We start from the raw sequence: 17,154 nt of genomic DNA on the forward strand, positions 1-17,154 counted from the left end.
TTTTTGGGACTAACCTATTAACCTAGAGCCCAGTGCCACCTCCTGTTTTTCCCTGTTTTTGAGTTTCGCAGAAAAGGAATACCAAACGGAGTCCAAACAGAATAAAACCTTCACGATGATTTTTCTTGGACCAAAAGACAACCAGGAGACTTGGAGATGAAGTCAGAAGAGGCACGAGGCAGCCACAAGGACGGAGGGTGCGCCGAGGGGTAGGGCGCGCCCCCACCCTTGTGGGCCCCTCGTGCATTCCCTGACCTAATTTCTGCACCTACATATTCCCATATATCCCCAAACCAACCGAGGCATCCAAGAAAACACTTTTCCGCCGCCGTAACCTTCTGTACCCGTGAGATCCCATCTAGGGGCCTTTTCTGGCATCCTGCCAGAAGGGGATTCGATCACGGAGGGCTTCTACATCAACTCTATTGCCCTTTCGATGAAGCGTGAGTAGTTTACCTCAGACCTATGGGTCCATAGCTAGTAGCTAGATGGCTTCTTATCTCTCTTTGATTCTCAGTAGCATGTTCTCCTTGGTGTTCTTGGAGATCTATCTGATGTAATACTCTTTTGCGATGTGTTTGTCAAGATCAGATGAACTGTGGTTTTATGATCAGCCTATCTATGAATATTATTTGAATCTCCTCTGAATTCTTTTATTCATGATTTTATATCTTTGTAATTCTCTTCGAACTATCAATTTGGTTTGGCAAACTAGATTGGTTTTTCTTGCAATGGGAGAAGTGCTAAGCTTTGAGTTCAATCTTGTGGTGTCCTTTCCCAGTGATAGTAGGGGTAGCAAGGCACGTATTGTATTGTTTCCATCGAGGATAAAAAGATGGGTTTTTCATCATATTGCTTGAGTTAATTCCTCTACATCATGTCATCTTGCTTAATGCGTTACTCCATTCTTTATGAACTTACTCTAGATGCATGCTGGATAGCGGTCAATGTGTGGAGTAATACTAGTATATGCAAAATCATTTCGGTCTACATGACACGGACGTGATGCCTATATGCATGATTATTGCTTTAGATATCGTCATAACTTTGTGCTTTTCTATCAATTGCTCGGCAGTAATTTGTTCACCCACCATATTATTTGCTACCTTGAGAGAAGCCTCTAGTGAAACCTATGGCCCCGGGTCTATTTTCCATCATATTAGTTTCCGATTTACTATTTTGCAATCTTTTACTTTCCGATCTATAAACCAAGAATATTTACTTTACTATTTATCTATCTCTATCAGATCTCACCTTTGCAAGTAACAGTGAAGGGATTGACAACCCCTTTATCGCGTTGGGTGCAAGTTGTTGTTTGTTTGTGCAGGTATTCAGTGACTTGTGCGTTGTCTCCTACTGGATTGATACCTTGGTTCTCAAACTGAGGGAAATACTTATCTCTACTTTGTTGCATCACAATTTCCTCTTCAAGGGAAAAACCAACGTAAGCTCAAGAAGTAGCAGGAAGAATTTCTAGCGCCGTTGCCGGGGATATCTACGCCAAGTCAAGCCATACCAACTACCCATCATAAACTCTCATCTCTTGCATTATATTATTCACCATTCGCCTCTCGTTTTCCTCTCCCCCACTTCTAAAACGAATTTCAAAAATATTTGCCGTTTATTCGCCCCTCTTCCATTCGTCTTCTTTGCTTGCTTTTGGTGTGCTCGTGTGTTAGATCGTTTGTCTCATGGCTAGCACTTTTACCCCTCCTTTGTCTCTTGACTTTGTGGTCCTTCACTTCAAACAAAGACAAGGAGAAAATTTGAAGGATGCTTGGTATAGGATGATAGAATCCTATCGTAGTTTTTGATTGTTTCATGCCAATATTATACAACTTTTACATATTTTTGGCAACAATTTATATGATCTATTGGACTAACCTATTGATCCAGTGCCCAGTGCCAGTTCCTGTTTGTTGCATGTTTTTTGTTTCGCAAAAAATCCATATCAAACGAAGTCCAAACGCGACAGAAATTTACGGAGAATTATTTTGGAATATATGTGATATTCGGGAGGTGGAATCAATGCAAACGGGGGTCCACAGCCCCCAAGATACACCAGGGCACGACAGGGGGTGCCAGGCGCGCCCAGGTGTCTTATGCCCTCCTCGTAAGGCGGTTGGGGCCTTTCTTCTGGCGCAAGAAAGATAATTTATGGAAAAAATCGTGTAAAAATTTCAGCTCAATTGGAGTTATGGATCTCCGCGAATTTAAGAAACCGTGAAGGGCCAGATCTGGGAAATGATACGTCTCCATGGAGATAAGTTGCATACTTTTCCAAACTCTTTTGCCCTTGTTTTGAACTCTAACTTGCATGATTTGAATGAAACTAACCCGGACTGACGCTGTTTTCAGCAGAATTGCCATGGTGTTATTTTTGTGCAAAATAAAAAGTTATCGGAGTGACCTGAAACTTCATGGAGATAAGTTGTGGAATTAATAAAAAATATTGGTGAAAGAATCAAGTGAAGGGGGCCCACACCCTATCCACAAGGGTGGAGGGCGTGCCCACCCCCTGGGGCGAGCCGCCCGATCTTGTGGGCCCCTCGTGCACTCCCTGACCTAATTTCTATGCCTATATATTCCCATATATCCCCAAACTAACAGAGTCATCCATGAAAACACTTTTCCGCCGCCGCAACCTTCTGTGCCCGTGAGATCCCATGTAGGGGCGTTTTCCGGCATCCTGCCGGAGGGGGATTCGATCACAGAGAGCTTCTACATTAACTCTATTGCCCTTCCGATGAAGCATGAGTAGTTTACCTCAGACCTACGGGTCAATAGCTAGTAGCTAGATGGCTTCTTGTCTCTCTTTGATTCTCAATACCATGTTCTCCTCGGTATTCTTGGAGATCTATCCGATGTAATACTCTTTTGTGGTGTGTTTGTCGAGATCCGATGAATTGTGGATTTATGATCAGCTTATCTATGAAAATTATTTGAATCTCCTCTGAATTCTTTTATGCATGATTTGATACTGTAATTCTCTTCGAACTACCGGTTTGGTTTGGCCAACTAGATTGGTTTTTCTTGCAATGGGAGAAGTGCTAAGCTTTGAGTTCAATCTTGCAGTGTCCTTTACCAGTGACAGTAGGGGCAGCAAGGCACGTATTGTATTGTTGCCATCGAGGATAAAAAGATGGGGTTTTCATCACATTGCTTGAGTTAATCCCTCTACATCATGTCATCTTGCTTAATGCGTTACTCCGTTATTTATGAACTTAATACTCTAGATGCATGCTGGATAGCGGTCGATGTGTGGAGTAATAGTAGTAGATGCAGAATCGTTTCGGCCTACTTGACATGGACGTGATGCCTATATGCACGATCATTGGCTTAGATATCGTCATAACTTTGCGCTTTTCTATCAATTGCTCGACAATAATTTGTTCACCCACCGTATTATTTGCTACCTTGAGAGAAGCCTCTAGTGAAACCTATGGCCGCCGGGTCTATTTTCCATCATATTAGTTTCCGATTCACTATTTTGCAATCTTTTACTTTCCGATCTATAAACCAAAAATATTTACTTTATTGTTCATCTATCTCTATCAGATCTCACCTTTGCAAGTAACCGTGAAGGGATTGACAACCCCTTTATCGCGTTGGGTGCAAGTTATTGTTTGTTTGTGCAGGTATTCGGTGACTTGTGCGTTGTATTCTACTGGATTGATACCTTGGTTCTCAAACTCAGGGAAATACTTATCTCTACTTTGCTGCATCACCCTTTACTCTTCAAGGGAAAAACCAATGCAAGCTGAAGAAGTAGCAGGAAGAATTTCTGGCGCCGTTGCCTGGGAGATCTACGCCAAGTCAAGCCATACCAAGTACCCATCATAAACACTCATCTCTTGCATTACATTATTCGCAATTCGCCTCTCGTTTTTCTCTCCCCCACTTCTAAAGCGAATTTCAAAAAGATTTGCCTTTTCTTCGCCCCTCTTTCGTTCGTCTTCTTTGCTTGCTTTTGGTGTGCTCGTGTGTTAGATCGTTTGTCTCATGGCTATCACTTTTACCCCTCCTTTGTCTCCTGACTTTGAGTTAATTCACTTCAAACAAAGACAAGGAGAAAATTTGAAGGATGCTTGGCATAGGATGATAGAATCCTATCGTAATTTTTGATTGTTTCATGCCAATATTATACAACTTTTACATTTTTTGGCAACAATTTATATGATCTATTGGACTAACCTATTGATCCAGTGCCCAATATCAGTTCCTGTTTGTTGCATGTTTTTTTCGCAGAAAATCCATATAAAACGAAGTCCAAACGCGATAAAAATTTACGGAGAATTATTTTGGAATATATGTGATTTTTGGGAGGTGGAATCAATGCAAACGGGGGCCCACAACCCCCAAGATACACTAGGGCGTGCCAGGCGCGCCTAAGTGTCTTATGCCCTCCTCGTAAGGTGGTTGGGGCCCTTCTTATGGCACAATAAAAGTATTTTATGGAAAGCAATCGTGTAAAAATTTCAGCGCAATCGGAGTTAGGCATCTCCAGGAATTTAAGAAATCGTGAAGGGCCAGATCTGGGAAATGACACGTCTCCATCATATCTACTTTTCCAAACTCTTTTGCCCTTATTTTGGACTCTAACTTGCATGATTTGAATGAAACTAACCCGGACTGACGCTGTTTTCAGCAGAATTTCCATGGTGTTATTTTTTGCAAAATAAAAAGTTCTTAGAATTACCTGAAACTTCACGGAGATAAGTTTTGGAATTAATAAAAAATATTGGCGAAAGAATGAAGTGAAGGGGGGCCACACCCTGTCCACAAGGGTGGGGGGCGCGCCATCCGACCTTGTGGGCCCCTGGACCTCCACCGACCTTAACTCCAACTCCATATATTCTCTTTCGGAAAGAAAAAAAATCAAAGAGAAGGATTCATCGCGTTTTACAATATGGAGCCACCGCCAAGCCGTGTTCTTCCTCAGGAGGGCAGATCTGGAGTCCGTTCGGGGCCCCGGAGAGGGGAATCCGTCGCCATCGTCATCATCAACCATCCCCCATCACCAATTTTATGATGCTCACCACCGTGCATGAGTAATTCCACCATAGGCTTTCTAGACCGTGATGGGTTGGATGAGATTTACCATGTTATTGAGTTAGTTTTGTTAGGGTTTGATCCCTACTATTCACTATCTTCTAAGATTGATATTTCTATGACTTTGCTATGCCTAATGCTTGTCACTAGGGCCCAAGTGCCATGATTTCAGATCTGAACCTATTATGTTTTCATGAATATATTTGTGTTCTTGATCCGATATTGCAAGTTATAGTCACCTACTACGTGTTATGATCCGGCAACCCCGGAGTGACAATAGTCGGGCCACTCCCGGTGTAACGCCCCGAGAACGATGCGCCAGGTGTCTTCCAGTTATTCACCGTTGTGGCCATGTCATTCGCTTGCATGTTGCATCTTGGCATGTCATCATGTGCATTGCATCATCATGTTTTCAAAACTTGCATCCGTCCGGGTTCCCCAAGTTCCGTCCATTGTCCGTTCTGAGCCCAGACACACTTGCACGCGCCTGCGGCACATCCGAAATAGTATTTTATAAGTGGCCGGAAAATGTTCTCGGAATGGGTTGAAAGTTGGCGTGCGGTGTTGTTTTTTTGTCAGTAGGCCGCCTGCCAAGTTTCATCGCATTCGGAGTTCGTTTGATGCCCCAACGGATAACTATAGCGACAATATAGTCGGTCAAATCGTCAGATGTTTTCGGTCTCCAGAAACAGTCGCCGGGTCTCTCTCTCTCTTCTCTCCTCTCAGCCCTAGGCTTTCTGCACAGCCCACTACCTACCGCCAGGCCCAACCTAACCTCTCTCGTCAGCCCGCGGCCCTCCTCGTGCGCGCGTCCGAAAGCTGTCCCGGACCTGACCCGGGAAGTCGTCACCGTTGGATTCGGTTCATCCCCAAACATCTACAAAAAATCTCCGTTTTTCTTTTTGGACTGCCTACCTATTTGTTTCTGGACCGTCCGATTACGATCAGTGGGACTAGATCGTCCTTAATCTAACTCGCTATACATATATAAATTAGCCTATCCCTAGACTGAATCCCTAATTTCTAGGGATCCTCCTAGCCGCCGCCACCCACCTCGGGATCCATTCCATCGATCCCACAGTCTCCTTCTCGGATCCAACGCCTCCTCCTACCTTCTCCTCCTCGTTTTTGGCAGCAACCCCACCAGCACTCGAGGCCTCCCCTCGATCCAAATCCTTCCCGACCCTCTCCCTCGTTTTGCGTGCTTGACCAATCGGTCGCCCGAGCCCCGTGCTCCTCCATCCCACCTCGTCGACTGATGACCGGCACCGTCACCGGCGACCACGAGTTAAGCGCCCGCGCCCTATCTCCTTTTCCTCCCCGTGCTTCTCTCTCTCACATCTCTCGATCTCATTTTTGCCAGGGAACGGAAGGAAGCCGCCATGGCCTGGGCTCGACCTTGAGATCCCATCGTCACCGTCGTCTACAGCTACTGCCCCGTGGTTTTGCCCGCTGGTCGCCCGACACCCCTCGCCGGAGCCTCCATGGACGCCAAGCCGCTGGTCTCCTCCGCGACCTTGCGTTCCTGGCCGGATCCCGCCGGCTGGGCCTCGTCCCCGGCCACTGGCAACCTCTTCGGAGCCCGCTGCACCGCCGCGGTCCCCCGTCGTCGTCGTTCCTCAAGCAGCAGTCGCACCGTTCACCTCCTGCCACGTCCACTCCGTCCCCTACCTCGCGCCTCCTTCCAAGCAGGAGCTCCCATGGTTGCCGCCGCCCTCGTGGCTACCCCGTAGGAGCTCCCCGCCGCCGGATCGGGTCGCCTCCACCCGGATCCTGCCGCTTGCCGGAGTCCCACCTGCGACGCCCGCCAAGTCCCTGCTGCCCCTGCATCCCCTACTACGAGCAGGAGCTCGCCCGATGCCACCTCGCCTCCCCGACCCGAATGGACACCAGATCCGGCCGGGGACCGCTGGATCTCGCCGCCTCCGCCTTGAACCTGTCCATCCATGACCTCCTGTGCGCGCCGCCGCTTCCCTGCATCGCCTAAAGCCGCCTGCTTCTCGCCTCCTCTGTGTTGTGTTTCCTCTGCATCGAGCGACAACTCGGGAACGAGCACCCGCCCCACGTTGACCATGTTTTCGCCAAGTCGCCAAGTCCGAGCGCCTCCAGCCCAGCGCCAAGGCCCAAAGCGTCTCCAGGCCCACTTCGCCCTGCCCCCCCTCACCAGCTGGGCTAAAGCCCATCATGAGCCACCCAAAGCCCAGCGCCCAGCAGTTTCGGCCCGGCTGTGTTTTTCCGCTGTGCGAATTTGTCCAATTTTCCACGGAATAGGCATATTTACAGTATAGCCCCTCTTGTTCATACATTTAATATCTCACAAACCATGCATCATTTGTAAATAACTTATATATGTAAAATGCTTAGTTTTTCATCTAGTTTCATAATATGTCTTTTTCAACCATGTTTAAAATGTTGTTTGTTTAAATTTTCTCCAATGACATGCTAAAATGCTTTATTTTATAACTAAATAACCGTAGCTCGGTTTTAAACAAACTTTATATGTAAATGGGGTAGAAAAATGCCTAGTTTAACATGGTTCACTTTCTTTGCATGTTTAACAACCCTAAAATTGTGTTAGGGCAGATCAGTACCAAATCCATTAATATAGACCTGAGGTTTTTTCCGGACTTGTTGTTTGTTGTTTCCGGCCTCATTTAGAATGCCTAACTGTGTAGTTTACTTTTGTCTCACCTCTTTCCATGTTTAATAACATTTAATATTGTTGGGTACCTAACCGAGAGTGAACTAAATAATTGATGTGGTGTTCCGTCAATATGCAACTCGTTGCATATTGAGCTCCACTTAACTTGTAGTTTTGGTTGTGCACTTTGCCATGCCATGCATATTTAAACCGTACATGCATCATAATTGATTGTGCATCATGTCATGTTGATGTGATGGTTGTTTACTATGTTGTTCGCTTCTTTCCGGTGTTGCTCCTTCGGGTTAGTTCCGATAACGTCGCGTTTGTGAGGATCCGTTCGACTACGTCCGCTTGTCTTCTTCATGGACTCGTTCTTCTTCCTTGCGGGATCTCAGGCAAGATGACCATACCGTCGAAATCACTTCTATCTTTGCTTGCTTAGTGGCTCGCTCTATTGCTATGCTGCGATACCTACCGCTTGCTATATCATGCCTCCCATTTTGCCATGTCAAGCTTCTAACTCATCATTCCTAGCAACCCGTTGTTTGGCTATGTTACCGCTTTGCTCAGCCCCTCTTATAGTGTTGCTAGTTGCAGGTGAAGATGAAGTTTGTTCCATGTTGGAACATGGATATGTTGGGATATCACAATATCTCTTACTTAATTAATGCACCTATATACTTGGTAAAGGGTGGAAGGCTCGGCCTTATGCCTGGTGTTTTGTTCCTCTTGCCGCCCTAGTTTCCGTCATACCGGTGTTATGTTCCTTGATTTTGCGTTCCTTACGCGGTTGGGTTATAATGGGAACCCCTTGACAGTTCGCTTTGAATAAAACTCCTCCAGCAAGGCCCAACCTTGGTTTTACCATTTGCCACCTAAGCCTTTTCCCTCGGGTTTCCGGAGCCCGAGGGTCATCTTTATTTTAACCCCCCCGGGCCAGTGCTCCTCTGAGTGTTGGTCCAAAACAGAGCCACTTGCAGCGCCACCTCGGGGAAACTTGAGGGTTAGTTTTAGTTGTACGTAGTGTTCATCCGGTGTGCCCTGAGAACGAGATATGTGCAGCTCCTATCGGGATTTGTCGGCACATCCGGGCGGCTTTGCTGGTCTTGTTTTACCATTGTCGAAATGTCTTGTAACCGGGATTCCGAGTCTGATCGGGTCTTCCTGGGAGAAGGAATATCCTTCATTGACCGTGAGAGCTTGTGATGGGCTAAGTTGGGACACCCCTGCAGGGTTTGAACTTTCGAAAGCCGTGCCCGCGGTTATGGGAAGATGGGAATTTGTTAATGTCCGATTGTAGAGAACTTGACACTTAACCTATTTAAAATGCGTCAACCGCGTGTGTAGCCGTGATGGTCTCTTCTCGGCGGAGTCCAGGAAGTGAACACGGTTCTTGTGTTATGCTTGAACGTAAGTAGTTTCAGGATCACTTCTTGATTATTTTTAGTTCACGGCCGTGCTTTGCTTCTCTTCTCGCTCTCATTTGCATAAGTTAGCCACCATATATGCTAGTGCTTGCTGCAGTCCACCTCACTACCTTTTCCTACCCATAAGCTTAAATAGTCTTGATCGCGAGGGTGTGAGATTGCTGAGTCCCTGTGACTCACAGATACTTCAAAAACCAGTTTGCAGGTGCCGATGATACCAGTGCAGGTGACACAACCGAGCTCAAGTGACAGCCCGATGAAGATCGTGTTTGTTGTGTTGTTTCGTTTTCCTATCGATCAGTAGTGGAGCCCAGTTGGGGCGATCGGGGATCTAGCATTAAGGGTCGTCTTTCTTTATTTGGTTCCGTAGTCGGACCTTGATTGTATTCTGGATGATGTAATGCTATATTTATGGATTGTGTGAAGTGGCGATTGTAAGCCAGCTCTTTATCCCTTTCTTATTCAGTACATGGGATGTGTAAAGATTACCCCTCTTGCGACATGCCTACTATGCGGTTATGCCTCTAAGTTGTGATCCAACACGTGGGAGATATAGCCGCATCGTGGGTGTTATAAGTTGGTAATCAGAGCCTTCCCCGACTTAGGAGCCCCCTGCTTGATCGAATCGCTGGCGTTGTTGAGTCTAGAAAAATGTTTTGAGTCTTATAGGATTATATATATCAGAGAGTAGGATTCTTTTTACTCCTCGGTCCCTTCGTCGCTCTGGTGAGGCCTCCTGATGTAGAGTTTTGACTCTTCTCTCCTCAAATTTCACTAATTTTTTTAGGATCACGCGGGTATCTTGGAATCGTTCCGTTGGTTTTGTGACGATAACATTGTTCTTGGTTCCTCCTGACATTTAGGTTTTGTGGCAGTGTCCCGGGGAGTTGAGCTCCGAGGTGTTGTTGTCACAATTTTATCGTTGCAGTTTTGGAATACCTGAGTTCGCCGACATCGAAAATCTCTTTTATGCAGTTGTTGGTGAGATAACCTCGACGCCACCCAGTACTAGGGCGGGAGTTCGGGAGTATTGCCATAACTCGTATAACGGATGCTTTTCGAAGGTTGAGGTAAATGATTTCCGAAGGTTTCTTGGTTATGTGTTGAAGGATGGATACAGCTGGATGTAGGATTTGCTAGTTTTGGGTGAGATATTATGCTTCCCCTGTATCCCCAACACCTGATTGCATAACCATAAAGTTTCGGGAGTTTATAAGTGGGAATTCAAGTAACTCCTAGGATATCTTTCTGACAGATGTATGATATGAAACTGGGGTTCGACGTCTAGTGGTCCGCCCATCCACGGTTGGTTTTACAGTGGTCTCGTTGTGTCTTAAAGAGTCCTTGGCTATGCTGACTCGGGGACGCTTCGTATGTCATGTGCACTGCCTTGTACACGATGGTGCTGTACGATCGAGCCCGTGTGGGCCCCACCACGAAAACTTCGGACGAAATCTCTATCATATGTTTGTTCTAGCTTATTTTGCAAGCCAATCCTTTGTTTTTGTTTTCAGTTGTGGTATTCGAGTTGCTTCAAAGTCAAGTGTTGATTCCATACCTTTCCTAAACGGTGTTCTCATACTCCTATGTGAATACCAATCCTTCATGATAATCGAGATTGTCATGTCAATCCTTTTTCAATCGGCGTGTTTCTCTTCAAGTGGATCCGATCATTTCAACATCCGCAAGATCACCTCTCGGTTTTTTTCCAATGTTGTTCGTTTCATCTGCCCCCAAGTTGCCTTTGTTTTTCCCACCCACCCACCCCTTTTTCTTCAAGGACTCGGATTTCTTAACCAAGTATCCATCTTATGGATGTGAAGTCTCTTCTTTCTTTTCTTTCAATGTTCTTATCCAGTGATTCTCACGAAGATACTAATGGAGCTTCAAGTTCATCACTCTTCACTCGTTTTCTTTTCCGGTGGATTCAATTCAAGTTTTGGTATTGAGCTTAGTCCTTTCATTTGTCCAATGCTTTCTCATGCCGGTGCACCTCTTAATCATCCACTTCTCGCTATTCCATTGTTCCGGAGTGCTGAATATATCTCGAAGATTCGTGTTTCCACTCTGCATTCATTCAAGCTCTTTAGAGGATGTTATCTCATTCAAGCCATTTAATTGAACTGGTGCAATTTTTCTTTTAAATCATTCAACGATGTATGTTTTGAGTGGGCCCTAACCCACAAGTCTTTTCGCAAGATCTTACCCGACTCTTCTAATTTTCTCGTAATTACTCTCAAATTATTTTCAAAGTTTGATGTAAGAATGAATTATCATCAGTCATATGTATTTCTCCAAGATCTGTCAAATTCTTTTAACCATTGGCTCAACCTTTCTATTCGTCATCCCGAAGTATCTCAACAATTAATGGTGGTGTTTCTCGTCGTCATTCTCGGATTTTGAAGACCGAAGAAGAGTTTTTCCTCCATATCTTATCCGTTCTCTTAGAGACTCATGGTTCTACCTTCATGCCATCCTCTCATAATTGTTTTCGATTGTGAGAATTCTTTTCACCTATCCGGAGCAATTCAAGATTCTTTTCAGTTTGATTCTCCGAAGGCCATAAATTCAGGTTTATTCATTCAAGCCTTCATCTCTCGTTCTCCAAATCTTACCGGTGCATCGTTCAAATATCCTATAATCAGTTCATGATCTCTTCGTTCTCATGTATCTAAATCCCAGCAAGTATCTTCATTCATTTTCAAATTCTTCCCGGTGTTTTGTGCTTTTGCTACTTTCATTTTCAATTCTTACGGTGGTTTGCTCAAGGTTCTCTTCCATGGTTATCATATTAATTCATTCGTTGTTTCAATCCTACCAGTGGTTCGTTGAAGATTTTCACAAGTTTGCACTATATCTCTCTTAATCCTTTCTAGGAGAATAAGTGGTATGCCAAATCTGTTGCTTGTCATCAATTTAATGGGTGAAGGATACGCATAATGTAATTCTTATTCTTGTTTCACCCAAATGATCAATTCCTTATTCTGGAGGTTCATCAAAAATTCTCGGTTTCTAGTTATTCATATTTCTTTTCCGGAGTTTCAAGTTTTCCGCTTTATCTCGTCGTGAAGCTCCATTGAAACCATTACAAGGCTTCTCCCGGAGTTCTTTTCAACTTTCCTTTCGCTTGATCATTCTTTTGTTACCGGAGTTCTCACGAAGGCTCAACATGGTGGTCCATCAAGGATTCTTTTCATTCTTCAATTGGTTTTCTAGATTTTCTCTCGAAGTTATGTTCTGCTAAACTATACTCCAAAATAAACATGGTGCTCGACACGTGTTTTGTTTTGAGGAGTTCAAGTATTCTTCATCTTGCATCCGAAGTCCAATTCTTTCAAATCTCATCTTTTGAGGTGGTGTTATGTCATTGTTGATAATTTCCCTTCGTGTTCATGATTCACAAGCTCTCAAGAGTGACATATCTAAATCCATCATTTTCTCTTCGCTCAAGACATCTTTTCAATCCATCAATCTCTCCATTGGAGTTATCTTGGGTTATATTTCACCTAAAGCTTTTCCCTAAGGATCATGCAATTTATGGTGCTTATAAATGACCCAAGTTCTTCATTTATCCTCCCAGTGATATAAGCTTCTCGTCTTCTTGGTGATATCAGTCCAATCTTTTGTCTTCCGTTAGTGGCAGAATTTTTCACCTCATAATTTTGAGAAGTTTTCCCTAAGCCCACTACAAGTTTATTCGTTTCGTTGTTGATAACCCAACAACTCCGTTCTAGCATTTGTTGTAAGCATACTCTCTCAAGATCTCGTTTCCCTCCGTTCATTCCATTCCATTCTTTCATTTCTCTCGGAGGCTTTGTGATGTTGCTCTTTTCACTCATCATCTCTGTGACGCCCTCGATTCAATCGTACACTAATCATACACGCAAATGTGTACGATCAATATCAAGGACTCACGGGAAGATATCACAACACAACTCTAGACACAAATTAAAATAATACAAGCTTTATATTACAAGCCAGGGGCCTCGAGGGCTCGAATACATAAACTCGAAAACACAAGAGTCAGCAGAAGCAACATATCTGAGTACAGATATAAGTTAGACAAGTTTGTCTTAAGAAGGCTAGCACCAAAGTAGCAACGATCGAAAAGGCAAGGCCTCCTGCCTGGGAGCCTCCTAACTACTCCTGGTCGTTGGCGGTCTCCACATGGTAGTAGGCTCCCTCGGGGTAGTAGCAGTCGTCGGTGGGGTCGTCTGGATCCTGGGCTCCACCATCTGGTTGCATCAACCAGAAAGAAGAAAGAAGAGGGAAAAGGGGAGCAAAGCAACCGTGAGTACTCATCCAAAGTACTCGCAAGCAAGGATCTACACTACATATGCAACATTATCAAAGAAAGGCTGTATATGTGGACTGGGCTACAGAAATGCCAGAATAGAGGGGAAACCTAGTCCTATCGAAGACTAGCATCTTCAGCATCTTCAAGCATCATGCATCATCAGAAGGGATAAGAGTAGCATAAACTAAAGTAGAAGTAGTAGTGTTTTCAACCTCGGCCGGAGATCCTTCGTCGACTCCCTGCGAGAAAGCAATCCCAGAGCCATACTATCCATTTCTCATCACAATCCATTTCTCATCACTAGTATCCAGTTCTAGTTGTATCGGTCGGGATACAACTCCAAGTGTCCGTTACCGTAGGACAGGCTATCGTTAGATGTTTTTCTTCCCTGCAGGGGTGCACCAACTTACCCACCACGCTCGATTAACTCCGGCCGGACACACTTTCCTGGGTCATGCCCGGCCTCAGTCAAACAATACGCCGCAACCCGACCTAGGCTTAATAGAGAGGTCAACACGCCGAACTAAACCTATGCCCCCAGTGGTCATGGGCCATCGTCCCGGGAACTCCTGCACGTTGCTTGGGCGGCCGGTGAGCAGACCTAACTACCTCCTTCAAAAAGACAGGTGCTTACGCAGTCCAACCCGGCATGCGCCGCTCAGTCGCTGATGTCTATTAAGCTTCGGTTGATGTATACGACGCATAACGCCCATACTATGCCCATGTGATGGTTAGTGCTATCAGGCCAGAGGCCCCTCAGATCAAATATCCAAATCGCAGTGGATTAGGAACGCGTGGTAACAAGCAGAGACTCACGAAAGATGTGACCCCGTCGCCCCGTCTCGAGTACTTGCGGCAAGGGCAAAGAATGCCCAGCCACGCCTCATAAGTATCTCACGGGCACCCTCCAGGTCAACCCGTCTCCACATCACTCGCTATTAAGCTCGCGCGGGTACCCCTCAGGGCCGACCCGTCTTTTGTAACATGGTTCAGTGTAAAGTCATAGTAACCATAGTATCTGTGAGTCTAACACCAAGGGGAAAACCCAAGGAATCACCCCCGGTGAATCCCGCTCGATGTTATCATCAAGGTGAACATAAGAGGATCCACCCTCGAGGTTCACATTTGATGGGTTGCACAACAGAGCCGTAACAAAAGTGGTTAAGGAGGAAATCACCCTCGATGACCTCGACCGAATAGCTATACTACAGAGATCTCATCATGAGTGATGTAAGAGGTTCCACCCTCGGCACTAGATGGTAACTCTGCGGAGTCGTACAACTAGGGGGGGTGATGTGCGGTGTCGGGGCTTGGACGTCGATCACGTTGATCGAGTCATCGAACATAAAGCGAGGCAACTGGGACAAGGTGGGGTCACTAATGGATCTCTAACCAACCTATACTAATCAGTTTAGGATAAGCAGGTAAGGTATGAAAGCAGGTAACAAAAACAGGCTATGCATCAGAGTAGGATCATACAGAAAGCAGTAACAGTTCTAATGCAAGCATGAGAGAATGGAATGGGCGATATCGGAATGATCAAAGGGGAGCTTGCCTGATTGCTCTGGCAAGGAGGGGTCGTCGTCGACGTAGTCGATCACAGGGGCGGCATCTGTCCCGGGGTCTACCGAAGAGAAGAGGGGGAAGAAACAGTAAATATAAAGCAAACAAAGGCACAACAGAACAACAGGCAGAGCTAGACGTGATCTAACGTCGTGTTACATGATACCGGCGAAGGAGGAGAACATGTGGAAATGTTTTCCGAAGTTTGGCATTTTTCGGACAAATGAAAGGGGGAGGGAGGAAGTTGCATGTTCGCTATGCTAGGGATGTGTGACGGACGAACGGAGCACGTATTCCGATTCGTCTTGTCGTTCTGAGCAACTTTCATGTACAAAACTTTTTCATCCAAACTACAGATTGTTTTAAATTATTTTATTAAAGTTTTAAATAATCCCTGAAATTCTATTAATTCAGAAAAAACTGGAATTTGTCATGGGTACACGGAGTGTAACCAGCCAGGGTGTGTGACAAGTGGGTCCAGTCAAAGTCAACATAGTTGATGTTGACTTGGTCAAAAGTAAACAGTGCAGGAGGGTCCCATATGTCATTGACTTAGACATTTTTTTATAAAACTAATTTTGTTTAAATTAACTATAGATTCACGTGTCATCGGCTATTAGACTAACTCATCACTAACTTTAATCCTAAACTAAACTAGTCCTAATTAACACAAGGGCCGGCCACACACACACAAGCACGCAACATACAATGCTAGGAGTCAATTCTGTTGTTTTGCTAACAGAAGAGAGCATTTTTTGATTTTTGTAGGATTTAATTCATGCATCGAAAGGATTTGATCCAGTGGGATAAAATAAAGTTTGTCAATTATACATTCCACTCATATTTTTCTTAACCTTGTTGACAGTTGTTTAACCGCTGTTTAGAGGCAGTTTAGAGGGCTACTCATTGCAGAAAAACAAAAGCTAGCTAGTAGCATCTACAGTAGCAATCAACAGCAGCAACATATTCAGCCGAGCAGCAACGGCATGCCCATGAGCTGGGCGCGGGGCGCGGCGCAGCACGGTGTGCGCGTGGACGCGCCAAGCGTACGCAGCCGCCAGGGCACATGGAGAGCGCGGCCAGAGGCGCAGCAGCACGCGCACATGAGCAAGCGCGTGGACGACACGGGGCAGAGCAACACGGTGCGGAGCAGCGGGCAGGAGCTAGCGGAGTCAGCAGCGGCAAAGCTGCAGTAGCAGAGAAGCAGGAGAGGAGAGCAGCTGCGGCACGGGTAGCAGCAAGCAGCAGTAGTGAGTACAAACAGCAGCGGGAGCAGCACTCGAGCGTGGGCGAGCAGGCGTGGCGCACGCGTGGACGGCCCGGGGGAGCAGCGGGCGGCGGTGGGATGCACGCGGACGCCGCAGGTCGCGGCAAGGGCGCACGATAGCGGACGAGCAGCGGCGGGGGTAGCTGCCGGCGACGTCTACGGGTCCCCAGGAGCCTTGTCGTCCTATGTAAACGAGCAAGAGGAGCACGGAAGAGCGGTGTTCTTCGGTCATGGCGGCCACCGGAGCCGGAGCTCGCGGAGGTGGCACCACAGGGGATGGAAATAGAGAGGGGATTTGCACGGAGTGCTCACTGCGATTCTTGCGGATGGCTTGGTGAAGCCGGAGGGGTCGAGGACGACGACGATTTGTGGCGGAGTGCGGTGACCGTGGCGGGGAGGATCGAAGCGGGCGTCGACTTCACGGCATCCCAACCCTGATCCTGTACACGTAGGCGATGAAGACGATGCAGAGGTGCTCCTGGAAATGTTCGAGCGGCGAGGGAAGGCTCCGGAGCACGCAGACGACGATGACGCGGTGGCGGCGGCTACAGGTTGCTCCAGATAGGGGGGGGAGGCGAGGGGGAGGAACAGGGGGGCTAGGGTTCGATGTGGGGGAGGAAGAGGAGGGCTCGGGGCGCTCTTAACCTGCGGGGAGGGCCACGGGATGGCCGGCACCTGGCCGGGCGCGCGTCACGGCCGTGGGATGGCTGCCACGCCCACTGCCTCTCTGTAGCAGGAGGTGGAAGGAGAGGTGGGGTGGGTTGGGCTGGCTTTTGTTGCTAGATGGGCTAAGGTGCATAGTGTCACTAGGGCCCACTAACACCGTAGTGATGAGGCCTTTTCTTTTATGTTTTTTTACTTACACCGCTGTTTTCTATTTCTAGCTACAACTTGGTATTTAATT

General features: G+C 46.4%; 1 long non-coding RNA gene across 1 annotated transcript; it reads right to left on the reverse strand.

The window, feature by feature from the left end:
• Nucleotides 1-13,071: 13,071 nt before the first annotated feature.
• LOC147990479 (uncharacterized) lies at nucleotides 13,072-17,154 on the reverse strand. Its single transcript, XR_015599595.1, has 3 exons — nucleotides 16,563-17,154; nucleotides 14,976-15,044; nucleotides 13,072-13,358 (listed from the first exon to the last, which is right to left on the reverse strand). It is a non-coding gene; the product is annotated as an uncharacterized LOC147990479 (long non-coding RNA).

This window comes from Triticum urartu, chromosome 1A (genome assembly GCF_056163025.1).
Source record: "Triticum urartu cultivar PI428250 chromosome 1A, HENAU_Tu73, whole genome shotgun sequence".
NCBI lineage: Eukaryota > Viridiplantae > Streptophyta > Magnoliopsida > Poales > Poaceae > Triticum > Triticum urartu.